Here is a 7,584-nt window from a genome sequence, read left to right as displayed (position 1 = left end):
TTATATTATCAAATTATATGGTAAAAAATACTGTATTTATTATGCAATTATCACACTGTAACTGTGCTAGAAAAGTGCAACATGTATTCATTCATATAACCAGACTAAGTACTCATCACAGTGTTCCCAACTCATGGGAAAGCAGCAGTTAGGAGAATTAGGAATTTTGAAGTTGAAGTACCTCATCACAGTCTAATTTCTTTACAGAAATAAAAAATGAAAATAGGGCTACAACCACAGTATGTTTATAAATGGCCCATCTGTTAGCCAAGCAAAGCCATTTATTGATGGGGAGTTACATCATGTTTGAATTTAAGACCAGCTTTTTGATGAGAACAGTTGCTTGAAAAGTGAGGACATAAGGCACAATATCAACAGTTAATTATGGAAGAAGACAGTTGATTTTGAGTGTTTTTCTTTGGCTCTTAATGAGTCAGATATTACCAGTACTGCCCAGCTATTCCTTATTTTTGAGAAATCAGTGCTGTGTTTGAAGTGACTAAAGAATTAGTTTCTAATTATTAAGTTTCTGTGGAATAACTATAGGTGAGAATATTTTCAAAGAAGCTGAGGAACCGCTATGTCAGTAGCGGAGTCTAAGACAGGATGATGTAACAGTATATACAAGGAGCGGGAAAAAGTTTAGTTGCTCAAGTTGAAAAACTTATGAAATGTTAAGGTGCTTGGTTTGGCAGGGACCCATTTCACTTGTGTCATACATCTTTGTTTTCTTTTTTTTCTAAGCAAGAATTAACATCGGTTATTGTTAGCTGGAGTCTTATACCAGGGCAAAGAACATGTAAAAACATAAACGAACAAAATCGTCATACCTGAAGTGTACATATGCAGATAAGCAGACTGTCCTCCTGTTGCTCCTTTCTAGCCATTCAGGACTCATCCATATCCTCTACTTCTTACCTAAGTATATTTTTTAAAGAACTTTAAAACATGTTTGCATTTTACACTAAGGTTAGTGTGTAATTAAGGTTGCTTTTTAAAAAAGTATTCAACTTTCACACAATAAATGTTTGATCAGGTCACAAGGTACTTTTAATACTAGACTTTAGGGCCTATACATACCAAAAAAAAAAAAAGACATGAAATCTAAACTCTGACAGTAGCCTTACTTTCAGCTGAATAAAAAACAACAGAACGGAGGCTTTCCATGGTAGCAGTTCTTTAATTCAGCATCAACAGAACTCTACGTTGGAGCCAATGTATGGTGTTTTTTTTTCCCCCTCAGTTTGATTAAGCACGTTTATCTGTCAAACAAGACGTATTAAGATAAGTATTACATTCACATCAGAATTGAGTTCCTTACATTGTTAAACCTTCCCTGGAAGATGCAACATAAATCAGTTTGTTTTCCTGAATCTAAATAGTTCTGGCTTTTTCTGAGCAATAAGGAGCTGCTTTAGCATACATCAGAGTTTAAAATCACCTATCAAAAGGCCCCCTTTGGTTTAACTGGTACTCAGAATTGAGTCAACACAAAAGAGGAATAACCCCAACGCATATTTCCCCACCAAGTGTAAACAGAATACTGAATAGTGGCTATGAACAGGAATATCAAAGAACTATGGGCACCGTCACCAGTTTTGTTTTTGCTATCACTCTCCTGTAGTTAAGAGTGCAAATGATTTAAAGACTGCAAATGATTTAAAGTCGTCTTTATTGGCAATGGCCAGGCTACTTCATTTGAACTTTTTGTTGCTAAAGAACAGTTAAAGGGTGTCAGAGTCTGCACTCTTAGTAACCTAGGATTGCATTATGGACAAGCATCCTCTTTACTTACATCCTCTTCTTCCGAAGACAGAAAAAACATCCTATTTCAGAGCCTCTTGCTACACTGAACATCATGCTGGGAGATACTTCGTGTGCATAGTTTATGATCCACAGGAGTTCCTTTGAAACAAGCCTACTCGAAGTCATCCCTTCAGTGATGTCCACTTGATACAAATCAGGACTCTACTGTAAAAGAATAACAAACTCATCATGGCAAAGAGAAAAAGGAGAGTGCATGGTTTGGACCATTAAAAAAGTATAACACAGTTGCTTGTGTTCTGTAACAAAGGTTTTTGTGTTACTAAATTCTAAATCTAGTGGAGGAAAAGACTGCTAGTTTTAAAAATCAAGACTTCTCTAATGTTGGAATGTACTTAATGCTTTTAATAAGTGATGTGATCAAATTGCTGAAGTTTCAATAAACATGAGAGTCTATGAATTTTTACCAAGACAAGGTTAAAAAAAATTCCAGTGGTTCTTTGTAAAAGAGTAACAAATACTTAAGGTGTATAAGGCAGTCTGCCTCCACACGTAAGAGGAAATAAGTCCTCACTGGCTAAGTATGTGGAAAGAAGTGCAGGCTGTTCAAATATTTGGGATGACTTCAGACAGTTGTCTACAGAAGGCTCTTAACCTAGAGATGTATGTTACATGTGAAAATCCACTGTTGAACTGTGTCACTTCAGACGAGATCGGAATTTGTAGTCTGTGAAGGTGGATGGGATGGTCATACTGGAGGATACCTTCATCGTGGTTCACGGTGTAAGCGGATTTGCTTTTAACATTTATGGGGTTTGTATGTATGTGGTATTTTTAAAAAATTCATAAAGGTATCAGAACTATCACTTATACAAGTAAATATCTGACAATATAATAATTGTATACCAAAGTATACAGTGTTAACTCCAGAGTCAGCCCAGTAGGTTTACACGTACTGTTTCAAAATAGGGAAAACTTGCTAGTTGGTAAGATAATAGGGTAACAGCTTTTTCACAGGTTTTCTTGAAACATGAATCACATGATTACTAGCTTTTTTTTTTTTATGAACATGGTTTATAAGACCTTTGTGTTTGACTTTCCTAGTGAAGATAGTTTTCTGTCAAACATATACCAAATTTCCAATTATCTGTTGCTTACAGTGTGCTTGAATTTTGTCTGTTCCTAATTGTCTTCAGGCTCATTTAACTACTAAGGAGTAATTACATCATCCTTTCATCCATCTCTTCTCAAAAGACCTATGTTATGAGCAGGCTGCAGACATGAGTTTTGTAGTAGCTCTGGCAGTCTGTTAGGAAAAGTGTATCTTTAAAGCCATTTAGATTGTCAGTGCAAAGGCAATTGCATATAAACAGCTAACAAAGGTGATCAACCTGCCTTTATTATGGAATAACAGGAGGGAGTTTGCAGATAAGCACTTCCTTGAATGTCTCATCACTGTATTTAGATGCAGTTTTTCTTTCTTTGAAAAAAACAATTCTTTCCCTACACAATGGCAAATAGTTAGCTAATACATATGAAGCATTTGTACAATATTATTAAATGAAAAAATTCTTAAATATTGATACCTATATGATAGAATCTCTAAAAACAGGAAAAATCAAAATGTCAGTTTAATGGATTGTCAGGACTCATGCTTCAAGTGTCTTCAAATCTGAGTTATTGAGTATTTAAAGTAAAATGTTTAAGGTGTTTTTAAGGTGCAATTTATAAATACATACAAAATGCAGGTTTATTTGATGCTTTATTCACTCCAGTAAAATGTATCCTGCATATCTAGTGATCAGTGCCATCATCTCCAAAAATTATAATCCCCTAAAATTAAAAACAAAACAAAAAACCCTTAAAGATTTGTCATTGTATGAAACCAAAAAGGGGACCATTACAATTTAATGAAAAACATTTTATTTTAAAATATGTTTTCAAATCTGATTCTAATGTGTATTGATTTATGTGTTTCAATAATTACATGAAAAAGCTAAAGAGGGGTGGTTAACAGCACTCTAGCAAAGTGAAGAATCAAAAGCCCACTCTTCCCCTAGCTTCTAGTTTGACAGGAGGGGACACCTGTCAGTAAGGACAGCTCTAGTACTGTGCTTTGAGGAAACCTGGCTGCATATAATTTTTAATACATTACATTATGCTGTTGCCCTTAAGACTTCAAGCAGCAGCTACAGGTTCCAACCTGGCACTTCAGGTAATGAAAAATGATGACCAAAAATACTTTAAGATAGAAAGTAAAAATGTATCATACCTTCTGAGATTTCTTGAAGTAGACTCTCAGATCAAAAGCTTTAGCTTAAAAAAAAAATCTGAAAAAGACCACCATCCTATTGTTCAAAGAACTGCACTGAAATGACATAAAATGGACCGGGCTGACATTGGTTCTTTCATAAAGTCATTTAATATAAAACTTTGTATTTTTAGCAAGCGTGAATAATTGCAAGGATCTTTTACTCCATTATCCTCTCATCTTCTAGTCTAGTTTGTGTTCAGTTTGTCTAAGTCAGATTTTGAAAACTTTAATACCGTTTTCTCTGATTAAATACCAGTTCCTTAGCTGTGTAGTCTTAAAAGGTAATCTGCTTTAAATTCTCAAAATCAGTACCAAAAAAATGTATACAGCATATTCTAATTGCTAACATTTACAAAACTTGCACTCCATCAAATTAAAAAGAATAAAATAAAACTTTTTTTTAATAGTGCATACAAGGCACAAGAGCTTCTTGGTGTATTTACTGAAGCCGAACATTTTGGCATCAACAAACACACCACTTTAGTTTACCTTAAACTCAGTTTCCAAACAGCAAGCCACTGTTTAGTTCACGCTGAACTAATATTTCAAAATGTGATTTTTGATGATTTACATAATTTAATCGTAGCCGGTTTTTGAGGACCTATGTAGTTAAACTGTCAAACTTTTGATGAGAGGACACAGAAATAAAACAGGTATCAATGGAGGATTCATCTATTGGTCCATGAAGAATTCTTAACAGAAATTCAATATTTTTTCTATGTTCAATAGGAGAAATAACCTAAAAAGAGATTTTCAAAAGCCAAGCCAGCAAAAGAATAACATAAACCAATCTTCAGAATTGGGATTGTAGACTTTCCCCCAATTTTCAGATAATTAAAAGAGATGAAAATACATTTCTGATGTAATGGAAATGCACTCGTTCTGACAAAGATTTTCTAGCCAGCTGAGCTCCAGCTTCAATGATCACACTTCTTTTCCAGCAGGGAACAAAGGCTAGAATTAGATTAAAGTCCGGCAAAAAAATTGATGGTCATCTTCAACTGCAGGCCATTTGAAATCTGTAATAAATTCATAGTTTTTACAGTCCACGCAGTCTGAGGCTGGATTCACACTGGAGGGAGTAAACTAGTCCCATTTACTACCTCCCCCTTCTCACAGGTAACTACTAGGTTTTATGAATAAAGCTGATTATTACAATGTGACTTGAATTCCTTTAAATCTCAGTATCTTAATACTTTCAATTTTATGAACAGAAAATCAGAGGATCAAATGGGCTTTTTATGTAATAAACTGTGCTACCCAAATATTTGGGTGAAAACTGGCCCATGAATTTATTTCAGGTTTTTATGATAGAAGATATTTTTGTCCTTGATTCATCAACCATAACCACTTTTAGTATTTAACAGGAATTTGTGTTAGTTGAAACAAACTGTATACTGGGTTAAAAATGTGTTATGCTTTAAGCAACGGCTTGGAGAGAACTAATCAATTCATATTCTGTATATCCAGCCAGAGGGAAATGGGAAAAACTGGCTAATGGTGCCTTCGTGTGGGAAGCCTCTTCCATCCATTGACAGTATTGATACCTTGGAATGAAACAGAAAAACGTGAAACCATTGTGTTAACAATAAAAACAAAAGCAAACAAACAAACAAAAAAGCAAACAAAGCAAGCCAACTCATTCATTGTTTGTTGCAGTAACATCCTTGTTCAAAATTAAATGTTTTCTATGCTAGAAGGCCCAGTAGATGAGTTCTTCAATACAGAAAAAGACCTCTACATCAGTGCTTCTCAAACTATAATATACACACACAAGACAGGAGGGTCTTGTTAAAATGCAGATTCGGATTCAGTAAGTCTAGGATAAGGTCCAGAATTCCGCCTTTCTATTAAGCTCCAGGTAATACCAATGCTGTGGCTTGGGGCCCCAGTCTGAGGGACAGAGTTCTATGTTGTTAGTTCTCAATTTGTCTGAGACCCATGGGCGTTTAGGAGTGACAAGTGAAATCGGCAGGGGATTTAGGGGAATAATTTAAAATTTCAAGTGCATAGAAGCACTACATTTTAAAAATTTCTGTTGCATAAGAGCAAAGTTTGGGCAGGCTAAATTTAATCTACCCTTCAGCACTACTGTGGGCTTAGGCACAGGATGACTATGTGGCAACTATGATGAACTAAGAAACATTTTATAAAAAGGCCACAGGTCATTTACTAATGTAGTTCAAACAGAGGAGGAGAGACTATGAAGATTTCATTTAGTAATACAGTAAAATTAGGTGTATCAATATCAGATAATATTGTTCAGTATAAAGTGTACTGAATGAAGTACAAGTCTGAGATGTAATGCAGGAAAAACTTTTGAAAGCTATTCTGACTGTCTATTAGCTACCTTAGGAAAATCCAGTTTTTTTAAAGAAATATTTTCCTATCATTGGTTATGTCAACAGAACGAAAAACATCACATCAGAAAATGACTTTTTTTCTCACATCATGCACCTGATTCATGCTCCATTGGGTTTTTATGACCACTATGGTCATATATTCAAATATAATAAAATCAAGTTTCTGTGAGATTTTTAATTTCATGGTGTTATTTTATCACCTATTTACCAATGGTTTATTTAGAACCTACTCTGTGTCTGGCACTGCAAAGTGGTGAGAATAATGATGAACAAACACAACATTGATCTTGTCAAAATCCTGGGAAATCTACCTGACTTACACATGACGTCACGTTACTACGTCAACTTGTAAAATGTTTAATACAGACAACATCACAAACAATGGTAATTATAACTAATTTAACATACTGAAAAAAAAAATCCTGTGAAACTTTGTATGCTCTCCAGAACTATAATATTTTGCGTGTGGTATTGGCTAGTGATTCACATCTGTACAATCATAGTTACACTTTAAGAATTATTTCCAGAAATTTACATTGTCTCTTTGGTAACCAAATTAAGAACATTAAATTTTCACTATTCCAACCACAGGTATGATCAGTCTGATCTACTATACCATCACGTACAGTTATCCAAAACCAAAACACTTGCCCACTGGTACACGGAGTTACATAGCTATTCTTCAAAACCAAAACCAAACTAAAGCCAGACAGCCATGAAGTACTTCGACACAAATGATTCTGTTTTAGATGCTACTCTCTTGCTAAGTCACAGATCTGCAAGTAGAGAGCGATCTTGGTAAATTTAATATTCAATTCTCTTTATTGTTTCTTGTAACAGTACATAGAGTTGTTTGTTTTGTTAAGATGTTTCTAGCTTTGTTCCAAGGCGGGCTCTTTACTGTAGCTTTTTATTGACTATAGACGTATAAAAAGATTTGGTTATAAGAAAAATGATTTGGAAGTACAGGTTTAAGAAAATTATGTGTTAAAGAAAATGATTTGGAACTCCTATCACTTTAAAGGTGACACATGTTCTGGGGTCTTACTGTGACCGAAAATAGGGCGGCAGAGATCTGTGCTAACAAGATGTAATCATCTTGTAATTAGACCCAGTGAGATTCAGCTAACGGAGGGTCAAGGA

At 34.7% G+C, this 7,584-nt stretch overlaps 1 protein-coding gene across 1 annotated transcript in view; it reads right to left on the bottom strand.

Annotated features, from left to right (window-relative positions):
* Positions 1-3,507: 3,507 nt before the first annotated feature.
* ZDHHC2 (zinc finger DHHC-type palmitoyltransferase 2) overlaps positions 3,508-7,584 on the bottom strand; it is a 54,786-nt gene continuing 50,709 nt past the window's right edge. Inside the window, exon 13 of the mRNA XM_031440212.2 lies at positions 3,508-5,625. The gene's annotated coding sequence lies outside the window, so the exon portion shown is untranslated. The remainder of the gene's footprint in view (positions 5,626-7,584) is intronic.

This window comes from Camelus dromedarius, chromosome 22 (genome assembly GCF_036321535.1).
Source record: "Camelus dromedarius isolate mCamDro1 chromosome 22, mCamDro1.pat, whole genome shotgun sequence".
In the NCBI taxonomy this organism is placed as follows: Eukaryota; Metazoa; Chordata; class Mammalia; order Artiodactyla; family Camelidae; genus Camelus; species Camelus dromedarius.
This window is presented reverse-complemented; position numbering and strand designations above follow the sequence as displayed.